The sequence below is a fragment of the Triturus cristatus genome, chromosome 1_2, assembly GCF_964204655.1.
Source record: "Triturus cristatus chromosome 1_2, aTriCri1.1, whole genome shotgun sequence".
Lineage (NCBI taxonomy): Eukaryota > Metazoa > Chordata > Amphibia > Caudata > Salamandridae > Triturus > Triturus cristatus.
Genome location: NC_140580.1, coordinates 333,119,578 through 333,144,500, shown reverse-complemented (window position 1 = coordinate 333,144,500; position 24,923 = coordinate 333,119,578).

Sequence of the window (24,923 nt, the reverse complement as noted above, 5' to 3'; positions counted from 1 at the left end):
ACCATCCATAGCCCATTGTGCTGCCAATGTAACTTCTGCTTGTCCTGCACAGTCCGTTTGCTGCACTTGCTTTCCTTGCCCTGCTCTCCCATGTCCACCTGCATGCCACTGTCCCCCCTTCCTGTTCTCCAAGGTCTGTTGTACTGCCACTGCCTCTCCCTCATGATCTGATTTTTTGTGTGTGCTGACACTGCCCTCCCACCTACCCTGTGTGGTCAGCTTGATTCCCTGACGCCTCCTCCTGCCCTTTAGTGTCCGGGTCCATGCCCCTGCCACTTTGCTTCCTCCTCCCATCGTCTGTTATCTTGCCACTGCCACCTCCTCTTTCCCTCCATGGCCCACTGTGCTGCCCCTTACCTTGCGCTTGCCCTGCATGGACCGCTTGGTTTCCACTGCCCTCCCGCCACCCCTGCTTGGTCAGGTTATTGCCCCTGCCACTACCCTGCTCTTCATTGTCTGAGTCCATACTCCTATCCCCTCCCTTCTGCTCTCCAAGGACTATTGACAACCTCCTCAGCCCCTGCTCTGTCCCCTTTGGCCTCTGTTGTCTGAGGCCTTACCCCTGTGTTCTCCCGCCCCAGTGTGTTCTAATGAAATACACAAGCACAAACATTCTGTATTGCTGACAAAAATAAGGCACACCTGAAGCTTCCTGATGGAATCAAAACTGTAAAACCTAAAGCATTTCCTCTAGAAATTATTTTAAATAAGGGGGTTCTTTTTTCATAAAAATTGTGGCCAGTGCTCCTGAAAGCTAAAATGAGGACACTTTCCGAGTTCTCAAACAGCAAGAAAGAGCTTTGATACTAGTTGCTATTTTTATGGGTTTTTTATCCAGTTGGTCACTTGATTATTTGTTCTATTTTGTTATGTCATGAGGATTTGCATAGTGCACTTGCACTTATCACCCAAGGGGGTATTCAGGTGCTAGAGCAGATGTGTAGACCTATCAGAGCTCCTAGATGAACAACAAGGTCTTCAGTTTCTTGTGGAACTCAATTATAGATGGGGCGGTCCTGATGTAATGGGGAAGGTTGTTCCAGGTTTTAGGGGCAATGTAGGAAAAGAGCATCCTCCTGTTTTGCTTCTGTATACATAAAGTTTTGTGGGGAGCTGATAGTCACAGTGCTATGCAAAAATCCCAAATATACATCTACTAATTAAATTTTCATTCAGATTTATTCCAAGTTCTAATATCTTAAAACAAATACAGAAAAGTCTTTTAAAAAAAACATTGTTCCACAAATTTCTTTCATAACACTACCTGAAGAAACAATACCTTGGGAATCTCTTTGATCTATAGGCCCCCGGAACCTCCAGGAGCTTTTTTTAAAGTACTGGCGGATGTCATTGTTCCCCGGGCACTACGCTTCTCCCACTATATTATCCTTGGGGATTTGAATATACACCTTGACCAGGCAGTTGCTGGGGATACTCAAGAATTCCTGGACAACTTTAACCTTTTCCAGCTCACCCAATGGGTTAGCCTCCGACGCATCTTGGGGTCATATTCTCGACCCAATTTGCTCTAATTTTCCCATCTTGGTTGAAGACCCCCTCCCGGTGCCTTGGTCTGACCACTTCTTCACGTACTTTTCCTGGGTGGCAGCAGACATTCATTCCTCGGCCCGGACCAATTGCGAACCGGCTTTCGCCAAAATTGGCACGCTTGTGTTTAGCCAGGCCCTGACGGCTTCCAGGCCCGAACCCGCCAATGACCTGGAAGGGGGGCTTGCTGGCTAAACAAGCTAGTTCTCAAAAACAATGGATCTCCCATTCCCTACCCCCTTCCATAGGCATTCCAGGGATTCTCCTTCTGAACCGGGGTTCATGCCCGATTTAAAAGAATTAAAGCAGGAGTGTAAGAAATTGGAGCGAGCCTGGCTTAAGGAATTTTGCCCTTTGGCAAAGCTTATGCTTAGGAAAAAACAAAAAATGTACGACACCGCCATAGCCCATGCACGAAGCATCCACTATTCGTCCAACATTGATTTAGCCAGTAATAACATCAAGGATATTTTTCCCCATTGTTCAGAGCTTCCTGGTGCCCAAAGCTGAATTGAGTACGCTCCCATCCATGACCTCCTGGTGCGAAAAACTCCAGCTTTTTGACTGCCTTTGAACTCATCTACCTGCCTAGCTCACTTAGAATCCTTATCCAACCCCGTGAACAGGCCAGCACAGATTGTGAGACCGTGAATCATACATCGAGAAGCAGAAAAACATACGTAGAAAAAATATAGCACCATCCATAGTGCGAACTGACTATCACATCTGGAGATGAAACCGTAAGTTTTAAGTCACCCATTCCCATTTGGTTGATAATTGAGGATAAAGTAGTAAGTGGTGTTGATGAGGAGATGAAGGGAAAACAGGGGGAAAAGAAGGGGGAAGGATAGGCGTGCACATAAATACGGGTTAGTCCTAGGTAAAACCATAACCTCGCATTCAGTGCACACTTAAGTTCTACCTTAATCATGTGTGTCAGTAAATTCAATCCCCACAAATAATTCAATATCCTTATTCCAGCTCAGTGTGCTGGTAGATTAAGGATTTCCCAAGGCATCAACGTGCCCGTTTCCGAATACCTAGTATGAATAATACCAATTGCTCACTAAACAGGTCAGTACCCATTATGAAGCCTACTTCTAAAAAGTATTGTAAGAAAATTAATTTATTTATTATATAGGTCACAAGTCATGTCATCATCACCATTCCTAAATGTTCAATCATTCAATTTACGAAGCTGCGAGAAATGTCGGTGCCCCAAAGAAAACTCCCTGACATATTAATGTAGGTTAGTCAGAGCCCCCAGTGTAGGTTGAATGTGTTGGATCTTAAAACTCCCCATTCAGTGCCCCCAGAGGAGACCGTGTTGATGCCTGTTCCGTACGGTTAAATGTAGCACAAGACACACATGCCATCAAAGCTAAAAGGCACAGGTGCTGGAGTAGCTATATACATGAACCAGAAGTCACCACGTGCATGCACCAAATAAGAGGTCTAAGTCATTGTCTAATGTGTACACAACACATATCTAATGACATGAGAGTGGCGACACCCCCAGTCCACGTCTACCTTGCTACATATCCTCCTACGTATTGTGCTGGTTCGAAAAGTAGTGTGCGCGTGCTGCGTATCATGTTTCAAATGCTCCGCTTCCCCATGATGAATAACCAACCAATCATTATTAAGGTGTCCCTATGAGGCTTATGTCAACATCACTATCAGAATAGACCGATTCCTACAGAGCTCTAGTGGTCTAAAGCGCCGCCATTTTTAAGTGACTGACTGTGCCTGACATGAGCCTGTTTGCAGTAAGCCGGTGCAGAGTCTCGACCAAGATGCTTATGTAGATCTCACCAAAAATCAGACGAACATACCGTGCGTCAATTCAATTCAATATTTATTAAAGATTTGGAACTCCAATCAGGTCCACATAATATGATACATACAAACTATTTCATAAAATATATTAAAACAAGCGGAAGCGCATTAATGGCAGCAACTACATATACAGGTTTTTCAACGCATAGCAGCTTCGGCAAATAAAGTTTGGGATTATCAGCAAGAGGATTGAGGTAGCAAAGCATATCCCGAATTGTGCAATGAGCATTTAAGTAGCAGCCAGTTCATGTGCAAAATACAATTAAAAGTTCAGCTTCAACAGAAAATTTGCAACAAGAAAGTGGGTGAAAAGCAAAACATATCCCAGTTGTGCAAAGAGCGGTTATGTAGTAGCCAAAACATGTGCAAAATAAAATCAGGAAAAGGAGAAAATATTAAGGCTACATAATAGGGCAACAGGCTCTGGGGTAACAGCCCATTTGAAAGAATATATAAAAGATTAAAATGTATACATAAACTCCTTAAAAAAGTTGAATAATTTTACACAGACTACTTCATTTTTCGGGCAAAAGAGAAAGTCGCGGGCTGAGGCTACATCTTTAACACCATTTTGTAAAAACATCGGCCGAAGCCACCGACGACGACTTAAGATCAATGCTGGACACACAAACAAGACATGATCCAAGTTCTGTATGCTCAGCTCACAAAAATTTCAATTTTTTCAATTTTTCATGGTCTGGGACCAGTTTACTGTTAAATCGTTTAAATATAAAAGATTCATGCGACATAGGAGAAGCCAACGTCGAATTCCATGTTCTAGGTTCCAGGATAAATATTTCTGCGATATTCTCGGGGAGCTCGTCCTGGTTATTATCTTTAATCTCTCTTTAGTATTACAGAATTTAATATCTCTATAAAGCTGATCTTACCACTTAAGATTTTTAGAAAGGATTTAAATTCTAATGGCGGGAGGGTAATCACTGATTCTTCTTGTACACAGAAGAGTTTTAGTGCCAGAGAGAAATCACGATAATGGGAATATTTCCCCCCAATACCGCCAAAGATTTCTTGACACATGAAACCTCTTGAATGAGTAAGGCTCGCTATTTTTTAACTGGTATCCCCAAAGTAAAACCCTAGATACACCTGGGATATAGGAGCTTATCAGGCCAAATTCCAATCTAATAGCAGCTTATGGAACTAACGTGTTAAAATTGCACAATTTTATGAGATGTGATTATATGAACATGTACCGTTTCTTGTTCTTTGTAAAATAAAAACAATAAAAATAAAAAAAAAGCACAATTTATGTGAAATCTGGCCTTCAATCCTATCTAAAAAAAAACTCCAGGCCTTTACAGAGATTGATCTCGATAGCATAAAGCAGAGTTGGAGGGATTTTTCGCTCTGAAAACCGCCAGCAGATGTAAAAAATGCCTTCTGCCCATTGCACTATAGAAAATGCGCAGACCATTAGCGTGGGATATTGCTTTACAGGAACTGTGTTCAATATGAAGTTTATTCTTCGTATTACCCGCTATTAGTTTCCCTAAGTAAAGGTATGAATCTACCACCTCCAGCTTTTCAAGACAAATTTGCCACTCAAAATTACTTGATTTCTACTTCTGTTGCATTTCATGATTAAAATTTTGCTTTTGATACATTTATCTTCAAAAAATTAGCCATCGTGTAGTTCTGTAATGATATCAGCTTTTTATTCAGCCCAATAGGGGTTAGGTCCATTACTACTATATCGTCTGCATAAAGGAGACATGCAAAAGGACGGCTGCCTATCTTTGGTGCATCTCCCTCTGACTGGGAAAAACAATCGGGTAAATCTGCTATATATAAGGAAAATAGTAGCGGTGCTAGTAAGCAACCTTGTTTCAGGCCATTTTCTATGGGAATTGCAGATGATAAACCTTGGTTTCCTCCCATTAGTACCTGGCACCAAGTTTGAGAATCGAATGCAATAATTAAGGATAGCAGGGGAGCAGGCAGTCCCATATTATGTAATTTTCTCCATAGTAATGAAAGGTCTACCTTATCGAAGGCCGTTGAAAAATCTAAGAAGGCTGTGTAAACGTTTGACCAATGAGAGATCGTGTATTTCTCCTCAATTAGTTTCAACATGGTGATGTTATCCAGGGTGGAATGATTTTTCCTAAAACCTGCTTGTTCTAAAGGGAGGACCTTCTTCTCCATCACCCATTCTGTGAGGCGATCGTGAATACTACGTGCAAATATTTCCCTGCTGCATCTAATAATGCTATTTGCCGGTAGTTACCCAGATGGATTCTAGGGCCCTTTTTGTGCAAAGGGATTAAATACTTCTGGACCAAGATGGCGGTGTCTTCCCCTGAGAGTAACAAAAATTAAACAATGGGGCTAGGTGCGTAGCCCACATAAGTGGCTCCTTTTTGATTACCATCATGGGGATTTCATCCAGACCCATTGCTCCTGAAGATCTCATTTTTTTAATAGATCCAACCACGTCATTCAATGAATGTGCATAGTTGAATATAGGAGTTTCAAAGGGGTCGCAGAGTAGAGTTCTATCAGGTGGAGTTTCCAATCCTCTTCTTTAATAGGAATTGGGAGAGATTTCACTCTTGTGCTGCAGCAGTCAGCGATTATTTCCCAAAACTTTTTAGAGTTATTTTTTGAGGCTGCATCTTTTAACTGTACCCATGCGCCATCTTCCTTTATTTGTTTTAAGGAGCGTTTTTTCCTCTGCCTTTTCCTCTTTAATAGGTTTATTAGATTACTTTGTTCGACAGAAAAATTCAACAACTGGGCCCTCACTAATTTATTTATTTCCCTATTTAAGGTGAGCATTGGATTAAAATATGATCTGCATTTAGCTGGAGCATGCAATGATTTACATGATGTAGCCAAAGAACCTACATTATGGTAAAAGGCTTCAAGTAAATCAAATTGAGGAGAGTCACATTCTGCCATTACTAAATGCTGCTGATTTTTTATCAAAGCAGTTAAGCACGCTTTTAATTTAGCGGTCGCTTGAGTATTCCAGTGAATTCTACCATTTGTTGCATTGAACCCTACTGTGCTGCCTTTAAAGTTCCAGGGACCTACCTTAGCACAAGTAAAATTAAATTTGGAGCAGATCAACATATGGTCGCTAAAATCAGTTCCCAAAACTTCCAAACTCATGAGATTACAAAAGAAATCTGCAGAAACAATTAGATAATCTATAATGGATCTCCCAGTTGGGGCCTTATGAGTATAATTTGCTGGAATATCATTTTCTAACCTCCCATTAGCAATTATAAGATCTAAGCTTCTCAGACCTTCCAGTAGTGTAGCTCCTCTTTTTTCTGTCCTGCTTTTATTCGGAAATTGGGCAGTGGGGATATTTAGGGCTTCGTGTTTTGCAGTGTTAGAGAACATCCTTATACTGTGAGAAGAGACTTTAGAATTCAAATCTCCAACTAATATTAGAAACCTGCAATCTTTCCTTTCCAAGGTAGAGGAGATAAAAACAAATAGGTCTTTTAATAGGTGAGAGTAAGATGCATCTGGGGGTAAATATGCATTTACGATCAACAAGGAATTTGAATGATCCTGGGCATCCTTGAAATTTAGCATAATCGCCTGAATTAAGTTGGAGGCATGAAAAAAATCTTTATCTGACCAACTAAGACTTGTACTTAGCATAATAGCAATACCTCCGTTTGCATGTCCTCTATTCACGGGGAGCGCAGGCCGGCCCAGCACTATATAATCTTCAGTGGACAAATCCTTTGTGATCCAAGTCTCTTGTAGACATATTATATCTGCACTCTGCTCTTTAAAAAATAAGAGTTTATTTTTGTTGGTGCTTAGGCCGGCTGCGTTCCAAGATATCACAGTAATATCCTTGCTAGGAAGAATTCCCACATTTTAAGCCTAGGGATCTATTTTTATCGAGAGTGCCTGCTACCCAACTCCATTTCTTATCTTCCTCATCTGCGAAAAATTCATACCGATTCTTTTTCTCTGTGAGTAGCGAGACCCTCCTGCCTTCTTTACCAAGAGAGACCTGAAATATACCCTATCTCTTCGAGTGAGGTATGCCCCTTGTGGCGATTTCTGAATGAGTGTTAGACCGCTGATTTTGGACCACTTTTATTAAGGCTAACTCCTCTTCCGGTATAAGAACGTCAATGCCACAACAACGTAATTTATCACTGTGTAACATTATCAGATGGGAGATAGCTTTAGATGCAAACGTTACTCTTGCTCCCCTAGGATTATTACATTTTTGGACTTGAACCTGTAACAACCACAAGTTTTTTAGCTCAGAACTGGCCCAATATCCACGGGAGCGAAGATGATGTCTTTCCTCTCCCCTGAGACCACTCTCCCCTTGCCTTAGTAAAATAGCAAGAAAAAGGGGAGTAATATCCGTGGAGCGAAGAGACAGGAATGAGCCACCAGGAGGTTTCTTAACGTGTGCTGTAGAGAGGCTGGACAAGGCGATAAAGGAACCTGTAGCAAGGAAGACAAACAGACACAATGGATAGGTTAAGACACTTGACTAACTATCATGTGTGATGCTAATCTCTTCTATAATGAACTCTTGTGTACCCTCACACACTTACACAGAGATTATATATATATAAATCAGGGAGTAGTAATGCAGTCTGTCAAGGTAATCTTCACGAACTGGATTCCAGGGCGTTCTTATTTCCTTATATACTGGATAGTACACTCTCAGCGTGTTAACAAATCAAAGGGTACAGCTAGCTTCCGAATTCTCAGCACAGATAGAAACAGATGGTGCACTTGATTCTAGCAAACAAAGTCTCGTACAGTGATATCACTATGAGTGCACTTACTTGTAGGTGGATAAGCAAACAATGGAATTAAATACCCTTACGTCTCTTCTCTCTGGAATCTGTACACACACGGCTTCTGATAGCGTCAGGTTCTCATAGAAAAAAAATAAAGCAACGCGTTTCTCCACACGTGCTGTAGAAAGGAAAATTGAAGAAATAGCGTGTCCTTAGCGCTCATTAAGGAAGTCGTGGGATTGTTGTTTATAATATGCCCCAGAGCTCGTATCCAAACGAAAAGTAAGGGTCTGGACTTCCAAATGTCCCCAGACTCAGGCGTGAGCGGTTTAACCGCTAACACGTCCTCGCATTGTGGAAGAATAAAAAGAAAAGGCGGTTTTTCAAAACCGCGCGTCCTCGCGCTATGTCGGTTAAATGCAAGGCAGTTACCAATTAGCGCGACCTCGCGCTTTCAGCAAACAAAGAAGGCTCGAAGGGCCTCAGAGGGACAGAGCATCCTTGCGGTCACAGTCACAACGTTCACAGCAGGAGCACAATCTTGTACACGAAACCAACAGGAGATTCTCGATATTCCACGAAGTCAGATTGCAGGGAAACAGGCTCAGCGTAATCCCAGGATCGGGCGTGGCTCAACGACCAGAGAAACAAAGCCAAGCACCTGGGAGCGATCTCTGCAAGCTTATAAGCTGTTCAAGTCAGCTGACTGATTCTCAAAGCAGTGTGGGAAGGGACACAAGCAATCTACCATCCTGGTGCATTTTGGGACAGGTAGTTCCATACTGGCAAGAGTAAGGACAAGAGATATGTCCACACCCTAACAGAACCACAGAAAGGTCATTGCTTCAGATCATTTGAAGGCCAGGGATTTCAGCAAAACATCCTAACAGGAAGGGTCTATTCATAAATGGTTCATGGTAAAAAATAAACAAAAAATCCAAGGTGTAAGAGGCAAAAGGTGAATGATTGATTTGGCAGGTTACCTCAGGAATATTTTCAATAGGATTATAAATTAAGTTATTGCCTAAACAGAAGGCAAATAGTGAGGCATTAGGGTTCAAGTTACTCTGAGCAGTAGAGGGAACGCTTATATCAAATACAAATGGCTCTTGGGAGGATTGAATTGGAGCACTTGGGTTCAGAAAAGGAGAAAAAGGTCCCGATAGGTTGGATTCTGCTTGGCCATCTTCCTTCTTCAAGACGTTTAAGTCATGGACTGATGTTATATTGTGGATTACGATAGAGTCGAAGCGTAGCCGTTTTGCCCTTTTTTTATTTATCCTTCGACGTTTTTCCCTTTTTTCCTTCTTCTTCTTCTTACTGACGCTGTTATTTTTTATTTTTAGTATCTTTTTCTTTGGTAGGTGAGCAGCCAGCTTTTAGTCCCTCCACTATTGGATGCTCAGGAGGTTTTACACCTGTTTTTAGGAAAATGAGGAAAACTTTTTGAATTGTACAAAAATTTTCCTTCTTTGCTTGTGGGCGAGATGTAGATACAACCCCTGGAGCTAGAGTCACAGGATCGAAAAGCTGTTGAAGAGCGGAAGAGTGTAATTTATCAAGTATATCTTCGTTTTCTTTCGATTCGGATTTGTTTTTCCTATTAGTAAAAGGCTTACCAGCCTGAACGTCAAAGTTCCACCATTTAGTGTGGGGAGGAGACCTTATTTGAGTAGGGTGGAGCTGGTTGGTGTTATCCTCCAAAAAGTAAAGGGGGAGATGACCCCTTCCCTGCATTAAGCTTACGGGAAGGAAGTAGGCCAGCTTTACCAGGCGATAATCTTTCCTCAGAGGTTATAAACTTAGTCAGGGCCAAAAAGAGAATCCAGAATAGAGAAGTTCGGGGATAGATCAGGTGTAGTCGAGCCCCGTGAATCTAATATGCTTGTTCCGCTAGGTGTACTACTGAACAACTGCATTTTAACGGGACGATCCTGAGAGGGAACACGAGAATTGAAAGAAAGTGAGGTACCAGGAACATATTTCCTGGACGACTCTATATTAGGTGTGTGGGGCATCTTAGAAGACTGATTTAAATTAATGTTGAGGTCAGGGAGCGTAAAATCTTCCATTACGAGTTCTCCAACTTTTTGTACTAGATGAGATACCCCTTCAAGTTGGGAGACTCCATTAACAAGGGAGTGGATGGTAAAGTTTTCCAGCAAAGAGTCAGCCTCTCTAGATTCCAAATTTTGGGGATCCCTAGGCCAAGTTCCTCCAGTTTTGGGCGATAGTTTAATAGATACTACTGGCAATGATTTTCCAGGAACTATTTTAGCCTCTCCATGAGCTTCTCAAGTAGACTCCAACATCCCTGCTAAATTTAAGCTTGTTTCTTTGTTTGGAAAAAAAGAAGGGATGGTATTGAAACTTTTCAAAACGTTTATTTGTAGTGAGTTGTTTCTTAAAGGAATAGCTTTCGTTTTTTTGCGCGCTCTTGTATATAGCAATCTACCAGAGCGCAATTTCTTTGCGGTCATATCTTGGTCCTTATGCAAAGGAACCCTTAGCTGGTCGGCCGACACAACCAGAAAGGTATAGCTCCTATTCGCCGATGCGGCACTCATGCAACACCGAGCACCGACTCACAAGCTCGGGCCGCTACAGAAGAATTAGTGTTGGCAATCATAGACACTCATAGGCTATGGGTTCTAGAACAGCAAAGTTAAAACTAAAGAGAATCCGTATCAATGACAGTATATAAATACAGCTGGGCAAAAGAAGTATAATGACGTTTTTTGTTAAAATGGTGAGGGGCTGAAGCAGGAACGAGGACTTAGTCGAGCGGGGCTCCCAAGGTTCCCGAGGCTGAGTTGCAGGCCGCCTCCGTAAGACCCCAGGGGCTCAGTGCCAGCACCCTCTATCTCCAGCAGACTTCCAAACCGGTCTTTCTCACTCCAGGCTAGACGAACAATTGAAATTGTGGGATTGGTGAGGGGATTGGTGAGATTAGGAGAGGACTTTAGCAGGGTCTTTGGCAGCGTGAAGAGCAGAGCAAGTCCGAGCCAAACCACGAGGAGAGGGGAAAGGGCGTCAAGCTCCGCAGGTCGTTCCTGCCCAGGCACGTCAGCCCCCCTCCGCCAGTCTCTCTCCACCTCTCACCTTTTTTTTTTGCTCCACTTGCTGCCGCTCGCCGTTCGCACGGCTCTCTCGTTCAGCTCAGCTCGCAGAGTACCGCAGTCTTGCAACGTCCTGCAGTCTCGCAGAGACCCGCAGAATCCCTCCTTGCTCAGCAGGTCCTGCAGCTCCACGGCTGCTACACTGTCAGCCGTCAGCCTGCTCACACTGTCCGCATAATCGGAATCATGTTGCTCTAAAAAGTGTAATTGGCAGGAGAGTCACCTCGCCTCTTGCCTCCGTCTGCAAACTGCCGCTACCGCTCCCCACCACTCCACTTAACTCCGATCCGCTTTGCTCTGCTCTGGACTGCTGAGCCAAGCTTAACCGAGTCGAGGCACGCGCCTTCAAGGCTCAGGGTCACAGCGAGGTTTCCGGGATAGCAGGAGGCAGAGGGCACAGGAAGCACAGAAAACACAGGTTTCTGCCACGGCTGCGGCAGGCTCCGGTACTCCGCCTCAGCATAGCACAGTCTACCCAACAGCAGGAAAGCAGAAAGCACAGTAAACACAGGTTTCAGCCACGGTTTCAGCCGTGACTCGCGGCAGGCTCCAGCACTCTGGTGCTGTGCCTCAACGTTGCAGTCTTTCGATAGCGGACCGCAGGAGGCAGAAAGCGGAGAAGCACAGATTTGGCCACAGTTCGCGGCGGACTTCAGCACAGTCTCTGTGTCACACTGTCTCTGCTTCACCCATGCACAATCACGTCACACCGTGCGGCAATTCAAAACTGCATCTAACCTGCCAAAGGTGAGCCTGTGACAGCAATAACACGTGTATTTCCTGACACAGAATTCGGTTGCAATTAAATAAAGAACGTATACTATAAGCTACCAGCCAAGTCCCCTGCCCGCTCTCACCCTGATAATTATCCTGCTCCTTCCTTAAAGGTATCCATGTGATGTGTACGCGCACCGCCATCCCTGTTTCTAAGGTGTCCCACCTCTACGTTGGAAGCCAACCAGACAAACGCCAACTGGGAAATTTCTATGACACTCCTGTCGACATCACCGCCCATAGTAAGCCAGTTCCCCAGAGCCCTGGAGTTTCCCAGATCGCTGCCATCTTTAAGTGTCAGATGTTAACCAAGGGGTGCCTCTTAAACTGAACAGAGTATATATGATTAACCCGAGTGGACTGAGTTAATCATCCGAAAAAAGTATAAAAATTCACACTCACTGCCAACAAGCATGTGTCTCCAATTAGCTTCTGATAATAAATAAATCAACCCCTGAAAAAATGACATAAAGATCACCATGGGATCAGTGCGCTAATCAAATGTACCAAAGGAGTAAGGCGCATGTACAACCCCTCAGGTGGAGTACTCATTGACAGAAATGGAGGAAGGTAAGGGAGAAAGTAATTACGGGGGCGTCACCGCCTGAATGCAAGTCAATTTAGCAGAATCTTTACTAATCAATCTGAACCAGACAGATTGACATGCCCAAGTAGCATACCCAGCCTGGGTGATGGACACCAAATCCATGCAAGTGGGGGTTAACGCTTTTCGAACTGAGAACCAGGACCTATGGAAAGAAATGGGTTCTATATGGAGAGAGGGGGGTGTTATGTTGGGGCCCTAGGCCCTCATGCTCGGTAAAGGAGTGACACAGGACGCATGGCTGGGGTAGTGGGTTAACTGGCCACGAGCACGTGCGCTCGGCCCTTTTATTAGCAGCGTCACCTGACCCAGTGACGTCTGTGGTGGGTGGGTGTATAGTGGGATAAACACATAGGAAAACTAGAACGTGTCCTTGCTAGGACACTACATTCCTCCCAATTTTTAATAACAAAAACCCAGAGTCAATGCTCAACCTAGGGGAGAAAGAAATATACACGTAGATGTAATACAGTGACCAAACTTCTGCAGATTCGCTCACGCTTCAGCTGCTTGGATTCACAGACCACGTTCTTCCTGTCGCGGACGATGTTCTTCCTGTCGCGGACGATCACCAGTTCACTGTGGCACCAGCCTGGGTGCTCGATGGATCCAGTCTGTTTGACGGCTCTGCCTTGAAGTTGTTCTCACAGTCTTTTCTTCGCTTTACTTTCTTGGCGACAAACGCAGTTGGGTTCTTGTGGTTCACCGCAAGATGTTGCCGTTCATCTTTTAGTCCAGTCCTTTTCTTTATCTGTGGCGTGTGTTCTGTTTTGCAAAAGACGGGTCATTCGCAAGACACCCCTCTCACCAGGATGCCCCTCTCCCCGGTGTTCCCCTGCCACGGGATATCCCCGAGGCCCTCTTCATCAGATCTGGCCTGGGTTGAGTGTCCTGTATCGTGTTACTCCCATGCCGATAAGTGTGGGTGCGGAGGAGACGACAGGTCTCACCTCAGATTCCGCAGTCAGACCTGGAGGGTAGCTGTTGGCTCCTGTCTTTGCGCGCGACGTCTTCATCCTCCTGGGACCTTTGCTGAAGGGCGGCTGATGACCATCTCTCGTCGCGGGGACACTTTCTCTCACTGGCATCCCTGAGGCCTTTGCCCCTGAGTCACCACGGCTGGCATTGACCAGTGTCCGTGTAACCCCAAAGGTGGGTGTTCCGAATGGTCCAGCCTGCTCACCTCTGCAGATTCCGGGTGTGCTGAAAGCATCGTCAAACAGATGGTCTTTTCTCCGTGCCACGGGTGTTCACAGGACTTGCTCTCCATGTTCTGGCACTTGTCACCTTCCTTATCTTCAGGGTGTGAGTAGTCTTGCCACACTCCTCTCTCTTTCCTCTATTTCTTTCTCCGTGAGGGTGTCATGTCACTCTGACTTCTCCTTTTGTTGCAGTGGCAACCGTGCCACTCAGATCTATTTCTTTCCCCTTTTCCTTTTAGTGGCAGACGTGCCACTCTGATGTCATCTTCCTTCTCTTCTTGTAGCGGCAAACGTGCCACTCCGATATCTTCTTTCTTCGTAGTGGCAGACGTGCCACTCTTGTATCTTCATCTCTTCGCTTCACGACCTACTCTGGACCATTTCTGTTCTCCTCTTGGTCTGGCCAGGCTTCTCCATGCAGCGCGCGCACTCTGCACGTGTTCCCCCTGGTCTTGTCCTCGTCCGAGAACACTCTCTTCATCTTCCTCAGCATTCCGAGTTAGGGTCGTGACCTTCTCTTCATCTTTTCCTTTTCACCAGTTACTTTGGTTGAAGTTCGTGGGGCCATACTCTTGGTCCGCTTCGTTCTTCTCCTTTTCACCAGTTACTTTGGTTCTTCTTGAGCTTCTTGGACCACTTGACGGTCCGGGCTGCCGATCACTGGCAGGATATCTTCGGTCTTGTCGTCAGACCTCTTGTTTTGTAGCTTCACTGACCCGTGCGTCGGTCACCTCCTTGTGCAACTCCTGGCGAGTCGGCTTCTGTGGTGCGACCATTTGGCAGGTCGGCTTGGCCTTTGTGGTGCGACCGTTTGGCTGGTCGGCTTGACCTTTGTGGTGCGACCATTTGGCTGGTCGGCTTGACCTTTGTGGTGCGACCGTTTGGCAGGTCGGCTTGGCCTTTGTGGTGCGACCATTTGGCTGGTCGGCTTCACGAGGTGTGTCACGTCGTGTGACGACCTGTGTTCACGAGGTGCGTCGTCCGCTGCCTTGTCAGGCGCTGGTGCGTGCTACTCTTCGTACCGTCGTGGTACATCTTCAGTGTAGCGTTGCTCCTTGTACCATGATCTCTTGATGTGGTGGCTTCTTGGCGCCACTGGGTGTGGCTCGACATCCTTGCCCGCCAGTGTTGGATACTTGCTGCGCCCATCCTCTTCAGTGGGTTCCTCTCCTGTAGGCGCTGCAGTGTACCTTCCGCGTCCGGGGTACATCTGCGCTGAGGCCTTTAGTTCGCTCGAGGGTTCGCTCCACTTGATGCGGCGACAGCGCAGTCCTTGCTGGGGTGGATGTGGCTTGACACCGTTCTTCTTTCTTCCTCCTTGTCGCTGTGGGATGGCGCTGCATCCCTGTGGCACACTGTCTCTTCTTCCTTGCGCTTCTGTCGCGTTCCTGCGCTTCTGGCGCATTCCTGTGCGCCTCCGTCGCATTCCCGTGCGCTCACCATCGCGCATCCGTCAGACCTTGCGGTACGTGCCTTGCTGCCTCTTCTTCCTTGCGCTGCGATCCGTCGGTCTCCTGTGGCTGCTGGACTTCCTTGGCTTGCTGCAGGTTTGTTTGTTTCTCTGTTGCTGCAGTACCACCAGTGGCCACTAGATGGCAGCGTTGCTTTCCTCCATGCAGCAGCACCCTTCTTGGCTGCCAGAGCTTTCCTCCATGTTCTCTTCCTTTTCAGGCTTCACCGGCTGGGTAGGAGAGCTGGTGCCAGGCAGACCAGTGGAGTCCAGATGGGGCCAGAGCTGCAGCAGAGCAGTGGAGTTCAGGACAGCAGGTAAGTCTCTTTTACTTTAGTTTGTTGAGAGGCAGGGGGGGGCACAGGCTCTGTCAGTGGGCTGCTCTATATGAGGCATCACTCGTGACTTGGGGCATAGTTAATTCCTCTTTGCTTCCGACACGTTTTGTGGGGGGGAAACACTTGCTCATGTGCCTGGCAGCTCCTCATGCATACTTGGCTGCTGCAGGGCCATCTCGCGCACACACCTGGAGGCACCACGGAGGGGGGCGCTTCACCTTACATGCCCCAGCATTGTCTTGACCATGTTCATTGTGCGCCAGCCGCTCGCGCTGGCTGGGAGTGTCCGTTGGGGTGTCGGCTCCGGTCACTGGGCGGCAAGCTTTCAGTTTTCTGCTTCTCCCCCCGCCTATATTAAATGTTCAAACGGCCTCTGGCCGCGCGCTGACTTTTCCTTTCTCTCTCCCGCAGCCTCACTCGGCCTGCATGCCGCGCGGGGAGCGGGCGGGGAAGTCTCTATGCTATGCGGCGTTCTGAGGGTGGGCTCCTCTCTTACATGTGTGCCACTCTTTCTCCGGCCGCGGGCCAGGCGCTCCCGTTTCTTTAACACACCCCGCCGCAACAGCCATTCGAATCATACGCTGCGCGGCGGGGAAGGGTTGCTCACAGTTCTCGCGTAACTGCGGGTGTGCTCCGCTTTGCCATGCAGTTTCTTCCGCCGCACTGGGGCATAGGCTGGCGCTGTGGACGGCCTCCACCAGTAACTTTCTCTCGCTAGGGGGGGCGGAGGAGTGGGTAGCTACTCCACTCCCCGTCCGCCTCGCAGCCGGCTCACTTCACTGCCGCTTATTCTCCGGGCTCACCTTCTGCCCGGCTGGGCTCTCTTGTAACGCGGGTTGGCACCGCGTGAGCCACACTTCTTGCGGGGGTCGCCGCCGATGCGGGTGGGCTCCGCTCGGCGTATTTCTCCTCCTACACCGGGCAGGTCGCGGCCGATGCGGGTGGGCTCCACACGGTCCGCTTGTCTTCGGGGCGCTTCCCCCTCCACCAGGGTCACAGATGCAAGCGCCTGAGGCGCGGGGTGGGCTCCCGGTCGCCACCGGACATGCTGCGGGCTCTGCTTCGCCCCGCAGGCTTCTCAGCGCGTCGCGCCTTCCCCCAGGGGGGGGGGAGGGTGCCCTCACTGCAGGCAGCTCTCTCCCTCTTTTTGTTGGTGGTTGTTGCGCAGATCGGGGGCTGCACACGCGGGGTGTCGTACCCGCCTCGTCGCCATTGTTATGTTGGGGCCCTAGGCCCTCATACTCGGTAAAGGAGTGACACAGGACGCATGGCTGGGGTAGTGGGTTAACTGGCCACGAGCACGTGCGCTCGGCCCTTTTATTAGCAGCGTCACCTGACCCAGTGACGTCTGTGGTGGGTGGGTGTATAGTGGGATACACACATAGGAAAACTAGAACGTGTCCTTGCTAGGACACTACAGGGGGGCAGACTAATTTGAAAGGGTAAGCCAGAACATGGTGGAGGTCTTATATCAGGGAGTGGATGTTGCCTCTGCCACAACACCCACAAACTGGTGTTTCTCTAGGTCTGTCAACACCCATTGCAACAGGAGAGAGCAGCTGGAGCCGGGTACTTTACTACCCCTCACTCTTCCCCATCATCGGCGTCAGGGCCAGCAGCAATCCAGGTTATTCAGTCACCACAGATTCCCTTGGCAGCCCCCGAACGTATTTATGGGGATCTAAAAAAGTTTGGAATCTTCCTCAGTCAGTGTTGCTTGCATGTTTTGTGCAAGCCACACTATTCCACGATGACCAGTCCAAAACTGCTCTTCTAATGTCCTACTTGGGTGGGAATGGAGCTAGTTGGTCGATACCACTGATAGAAAGAGACAACTCGATTTGATATAGCTTTACGGAGATGCACAAGTTATGTGATAGGAAATCGCACCTGCTCACTTCAGACCACGAATTAATAACACTAAAACAAGGCAATCTGGACCTTCTAACATACATCACCACATTCAATTGCCTCTTGGTGGAAACAGATTGGCCACAAGAAAAGCGAACCACCTAGTTTTATCAAGAGCTTCGTGGGGAGCTGAAGACCAATCTTGCTCAAGTGATCCGCCTGCCCCACACATGTGATGAACTGATTGAAGTCAGAGTACAGCTCGACCATCGGATGCAGAAAAGGAAGAATGGAAGGTGATATCAAGAACTTTGTTCCTCGAGGTCGACCAAGTGTCTGAGAAGTGTCAAAAGCCCCAGAAGGAGTGGAAACCATGCAAATAAATGGGATATGAGGACCCCTTACAGTCGAGGAAAGGTAAAAGAGACGTAAGCAATGACTCTGTCTTTACTGTGGAAAAGGAGGACACTTTATCAAAGACTGCAAGGCCAGAACTCGACCTCTGGAAAGAGAACACACCTGTCCAAGACTCAGGCCATAGTACAAGGGCAATGGAACAGGAGTGAAGAGTGAAAAAACTAGCAAACTCAACTCAGCAAGAGACCCGTAGCTTGGGAATGAAAGACGAAGAGGCCTCTCCCATGATTGTAAATACCATACAGCATTCGGTTCCTCACTTGAACGTGTGTGTATCTCTTTGGTTGAAGGACGGAATATTGTCACAGGTACCAGCTTTGTTCGACTCAGGAGCAATGGGTAACTTCATAGACAGGACATACGCCAAAGACATCGGAGTGCCTTGTCAAAAGAAAGAGATACCCGAACCTGTGACGGCAGTAGATGGAATAGCGTTAATGCCAGGACCTGTCAGATTTCATACACAACCCGTACTAATGCAGTTTGGAAAGGAACACTATGAAAGTATACAATTCGACCTGATAGATGTTCCGCACTTCCGGTTGATTCTTGGTATGCCATGGTTGACGCTGCATGACCCCACGGTAGGATGGGCCAGTCATACAGTGACAAAGGATTCCCTTTTCTGCAGAGAAAATTGTCCAAAGAACAGAGCAGTGCCGCCGAAAACATTTTATTCCCAGGATGTGAAGACCAGGTATTATGCTGTGTTGCCTCTTTACCCCCCCCGAGTATGACTGTTTCCATTTGCATTAGATAAACTGGAAGCAAGTCACCTCCCTCCCCATGGGGAGTATGATTGCCAGATTGAACTGAGTCCGGGAGCAGCAATTGCGTGTAGCGGTGTTTAAGCTGATAAGGAACCGGAGACTCAACATCTAAGGGAATACCTGGACGAAAACCTAGCCAATGGATTCATACGTCCTTCTTCATCCCCTGCTTCCTCTCCTACCTTCTTCATTCCAAAGAAGCTAAGCGATTTAAGGACATGTATTGACTACAGAGGTATTTATAGAGTCAATATAAAGAAACAATACCCCTTGCCTCTTATTCCGGTATTGTTGTATCAGCTGAAAGGATCAACTATCTTTACGAAGTTAGATCTCAGTGGCGCTTATCAACTGGTGAGAATGAAACAGGGAGATGAGTGGAAGATGGCATTCCGAACAAAGTTTGGCCTCTTCGAATACCAGGTGATGCCTTTCGGCCTGCGTAATGCTCCTGCGGCGTTTCAGTACTTCATGGATGAGGTGCTTCGTGGACTCCTAGACGTGTTCTGCATGGTATACATCAATGACATCCTGATATACTCCTTCAATCCTAGGGAGCATGTGACACATGTAAGAGCCGTACTGGAGAGACTGCAAAAAAACTTGTTGTATGCCAAACTGGAGAAGTGTTTCTTTAATGCCTCTGAGGTGGAATTCCTAGGAGATGTTATCAACACCAGGGGTATACGGATGGACACCTGGAAAGTGGATGCAATCACACAGTGGAAAACTCCCTCAAGTCTCAAGACCTTGCAGAACTTCATCGGCTTTGCAAGCTCCTACATGAGGTTCATCAATGACTTTCTTTAAGACTATACATCCACTCACCCATTTATTGAGAAAGAGGGTGTCCTTCATTTGAACTGACCAAGCTGAAGCTGCCTTTCAGGGACTAAAGACCTGTTTCACTCAAGCATCAGCACTACGACATCCGGATACCTGACCACCATTTGTATTGGAAACAGATGCTTCATACCATGCTTTGGGGGGTATTCTTTCACAGAGACATCCCGAGACAGGCCAGTCACTCAACCCTTGTTAAATGAATTACATCATCATGGATAAAGAGTTGTTGGCAATCAAAAGGGCATGTGAAGAGTGGAGACATTATCTACTGGGGGCCAAGCATACGGTTGAGATCAATACAGACCATCGGAATTTGTTATTCCAGAAGACGTCCGGGGCCCTCACTACATGGCACCTGCATTGGTCCCTTTTCTTCTCAGATTACAATTTTTTCATTAAATATGGACCTGGGCCCCAACATGGCAAAGCAGACGAGTTATCCAGAACCGAAGCTGTCTTAGCGGATGAGGATACTCCTGCTGTAGAACCTCCTTGTATCTTGCATAAAGCCATATTCCCGAAAAATAAATAGCCTTGATCACTACTGAAGACTTTCTGGAAGACCTGAGGGTATGTTTAACTGCTGTTGGCAAACAGGCGTTGGGTGGAAGACTCTGGCATACAAGTGAGAAAGAAGATATGTTGTACCATCTCCACGCATTATACATACCAGAAGCGGTTTTCAAAGAAAGAGTCTTTACGTGGGCCCACGATTTCACCTTGGGAGGACACATGAGTATATACCAAACCATTGCTCTCATAGAAAGACATTTCTGGTGGCTGGGGTTACGCACAACTGTTAAGCTATACGTCAAGGAATGTGCTGGCTGTGCTCAAGGAAAGCCAAGTCATAAAAAACCTGCTGGACTGCTGTGTCGTATCTCTATTCCACCCGCTCCATGGCACACTATCTGTATGGACTTCATCTTAGAGATGCCACCCAGCAATGGACAATCAGTGATATTGGTGTTGGTGGATCACCTGACCAAAATGGGTCACGTTCTGATGAGTTCGATACCTACGTCTCCCATCATAGCAGGTGTCTTCTTGCAGCATGTGATAAGAGCACATGGTATACCATCTGTGATTATAACTGATATTGAAACACAGTTCACATCACGATTCCAGCAAGAACTCTGCAAAACCTTGAAAATCGATGTCCGCTTATCCGCCAGCTACCATCCGCAAACTGATGGAAAGACCGAGCATTTGAATGAAACCCTGGAACAGAACTTACTATGTTTCTCAGTGCTACATGAAACAGAATGGAGTAACCTTCTGTGGACTGCTGAATTAGCTTACAACAATGGAAAACACACCACGTTGGGGTGTTCTCGGTTCTTTTGTTTGTATGGGTATAACCCCAATATGCTTCCCTTTGAATGGCCGTGGTTACAATACATCCTTCCATACAAGAGCATCATGTGCATCTCTGTGCGGTACTCCTAGAAGCAAAGGGTCAATTAGCTAAGGCCCAAGAAGCTGGTAAGCACTTTGCAGAAAATAAACGGTCAAAAGAGCCTTCTTATCAGGTGGGGGATAAGGTTTGGTTCTCCACTAAGAACCTACACCTAAAGGGAGTCAACAAACTAAAACCTTAATATGTAGGGCCATACCCAATCATTAAATTCATAAACCAGTAGCTATGAAACCGGTTCTTCCACTTTCGTGGTGCATAGAACCTGTTTTTCATCTCTCACTTTTGCGTCCTTGTCCACTGCACACGAGAGTCTCTAGCACTCCAGTGCCTGTGGAAGTGAATGGTGAACTGGAGGAGAAGGAGAGGGAGGGTATACTATCTGGTGGACTGGAAAGGGTTTGGTCTAGAAGATCGGACCTAGGAGACTGTTCACAACCTAAATGACCAATATCTCCTCCGTCAATTCCACGCTCTTCACCCTTCCAACCCAGGGAGTCCGCCGGGATGGGGATCGTTACAGAGGGGTACTGTCGGAATCCTCCTTAGCGGGATAGGAAATGGTTAGCAGCACCACCACAGAAACCAGAGAGTCAGGTAGTGCTGTGTGACTGTGATATGAATGTTGCAATGGAAGAACCACAAGTCCCATCTGGCATTGGCGCAGCCACTGTCTCTTTTCCAGGGTTTGGGATTGCCAATATAAGCCCCTCCCCTGGAGAGGACTGGTGCTTGTCAATCGTTGTTTGAGAGCCGTTGGAGACAGGCTCCGTTTGAAAAACCTTATTTTCCTGTGGATTCTTCGTTCCAGCTTTGTTCAGCTCCGCAGAGTCGGAGCTCCTGTCAGTTTCGCCCCTTTCAAAAGCGACAGCCGCTCCTTGGAGTCGGAGCGCCTTTCCACTTCCAGTGTGTTCAGCTGCTGGCTCTCCGCTGAGCCAGAATGCTCTCCTGCAGACTCAAAAGGATTCAATTCTGCTACTCCGTGGTGTCAGAGTTTTCCAGTGTGTTCACTTCTTGAACGCTGGTCTCAAATGGGAAGTCACCTCATTCTAACCTTCTGCCATGCCTTGTGAGCACACTTCCATTCCGCGCTGTCGGAGTGCTGCGTAGAGAGCGAAAGCCAACGTTTTCTTTTCACTAACGTATTTTTTATTTTGTTACTCTTGCTCTTATACGTGCTTGACATTATTTAGGTATTCAGCCACGTTTCTTTAACAGCTGGGGCACCGCTCGCTCTCTGGATGAGAGTGGGAATTGCGCTCAGACTTCTTGCATAATTTTTCATCATTTGGATCTTTTCCTGGATTTAAAGTTTGCTTCTTTGTTTACACTACTGGAAGCCATCATAGGGTTGCTGTGGCTTGTAACCAAACATTCTGGATGATGACAGATAAGTACAGCCCTTATGGGTACTTATTCTTTGGTGACAATAATCTGTGGTTCAATTCTTTCCTGTATGAAATGCATGTAAGTTTGTTATGGAGGTGGGGAGGGTTAATTACAGCTTTCACTCACATTGATGTTCGTAGCGGGGTTTCTAAGGTTATTAATAGCTGTACTTTCTCTTACATACAGGGTGCCATTAGTGCTTCATTATAAATAATTAGAAAGAAGGATTTCTCGTATTAAGGAAGGGACCGAAGAGATCCTGTGGTGGTGGACCTCTACCTTTTGTTGTTTTATCCCTTTCCCCCTCCGTACGTCTGTGCAGGGCAGGGTGTTATATACTTGCTGGGAGGTAGTGCAAGGGGGAACTGGGTACCGTACATCACCCCTGCTGGACCTGTTCCTGAAGGTTAGTGGCTGGTGTTGTCAGGCGCTGATCAAGAGCGCCTACCGCACGTACAGCCATTGAAGAATCCTAGGCTGTACGTAGGCGGGGCCGAAACCAGTGAAATACGCGACTCAGGAGCCAATCGGGGCGTGTAATACTGGATTGTGGAGCACGTTGGTTATTGCTGCCCGTTACCGAGCGAGGAAGGCGCAACTGTTCGCGTCTACGGTCGGAAGGAGAGCGGGTTCTTTGCCGTGCTGCTAAACCGCCACGAGACTCCAGGTTAGGAGTGTTTGGTTCCGACTCACGGAACTCCCACACGGGACACTGCTGTAAGCGTCGCCGCGTTCACCGATCACCGGACTCTCAACTTCAATCCCAACGGACTGCGAGGACATCGCCTAGGGACCGAGTGGATGCCGCTACACCCCCACAGAGTGAGAGCGAGAGACCGTTCGACATCTGGCAAGTAGCGCGTTACAAGCGAGGGTTTGCAAGACATTACCCGTATCCATGGAAGGTTATGATAATAGGAGCGCTAGGAGATGAAATACGAGACTTTGGTTATTCAGGCTCGCAGAAAGCGGAAGGAAGGAGAGCCATAGGAGGGGAGCAACTAAGCGATCTCATTCTTATTCTGGTCTGGCCATTGCTAGACAACTGTTCAAGACATTGGTATTGGAGCAAATACATAGGGGAAGGGATCTTCGAGACTCACGGAGGGAGGTGGGTTTTTGTACATAAGCGAAGGGTTCTACGGGAACAGTAGGAAGACTGAATAGAGTGTGGGATTTGGAGGGGGTGAGTCCTCTCGGTATGTGTTATCGCTGTGCTTGTAACAGTATGTTTGAGGTGCCACAGTACATTTAGTGAGACCTAATGAGAGTAGGTTGTTATTGTGCTTTATCTTCTTTTGTTTTCTCTCTTCCTATCCTCTCAGGACTTCGAATCACTAAGATACCCTTCATCTTCCTTTTCCCTCGCCTGATTGTTCTGGTACTCTGTGTTACCATAACCAGAGCCGGAAACGTCGGGAGGTGGAACCCTTGGGCCTCACTCGAATCCCCAGGAACGACGGCGGTCGTGACAGGTGTGCTGTTAACCAATCTAAACCTGACACCTGTTGGACCTTACCCTCCCAGTGCATAGACAGACATCCCGCACCTGGCGGCTTTGCAAAACTCTACCTCGCAGACCAGAGGTGACCAAGCAAATCGAGGGGAGATAGGGGATTATCTAGCGGTTAACTACATAACTGACGTGCCGATAGCCATGATTTGGGATGCCATGAAAGCAGTTCTGAGAGGGAAATTTATCACTGTCACTGCAGCAGACAACAAAGTAAGGTGTGACAAGCGCACACAACTGCAACAACAAGTTTGGGAAATTGAGCGCATACACCACCGAACTAGGGCTCCTAGGGTGTGGCAGCATGTAGAAATGGCTAGGAAACAACTGGCAGGGTTAGATCTAGACAACGCTGAATATTCGATTCTACGTCTCAAATATTCCTATTATGTGGGGGAAATAAATGTGGCAGGATGCTCGTAAACAAGTTTAGATGGTTGCGCCTGGCCAATGCTGTTGATGCACTGTTGTCGCCTTAGGGAACTTTAATTGAGGGGGACGAAGCAATCACGGCCAGATTAGTTCCTTTTATAGAGAGCTTCACTATGCGCAGGATCTCCACATACGGGAGGTCTCAAGATACCTTGAAGGGGCAAAAGTGATGCGCTTGACAGCAACTCAGGCTGCAGATCTCAAGAAACTGATCGAGATTGAAGAGGTTATCTCAGTGATCTCCAGACTGAAGTTAGTCAAGGCACCTAGTCCGGATGGCTTCCCAGCAACTTTTTATAAGACTTTTTGTGTCACTCCAGTCCCTCTCCTCTCCAGGGTTTTTTGGTGGCGGTTCTCGCAAAACCAGGCAAGGACAGGCATCATTGCGGGTCATATCCTCCCATTTCACTTTTAAATGTCGGTGCAAAGCTATTCACCGGAGTCCGAGCGGCCAATCTGGTGCCCCTAATATCGAGACTGGTTGATCCCGATCAAGCGGGATTATTCCTAATAGATAATGCTCATATAATACCAAGAGAATTCTATATCTGATAGGCATGGTTGCTTATTTTCAAAGCACGACTATGCTTTTTTCCTACGAAGCTGGAAAACTGATCGATTGTGTTCATTTCATACTTGGCCGAGGTGCTGCGACAC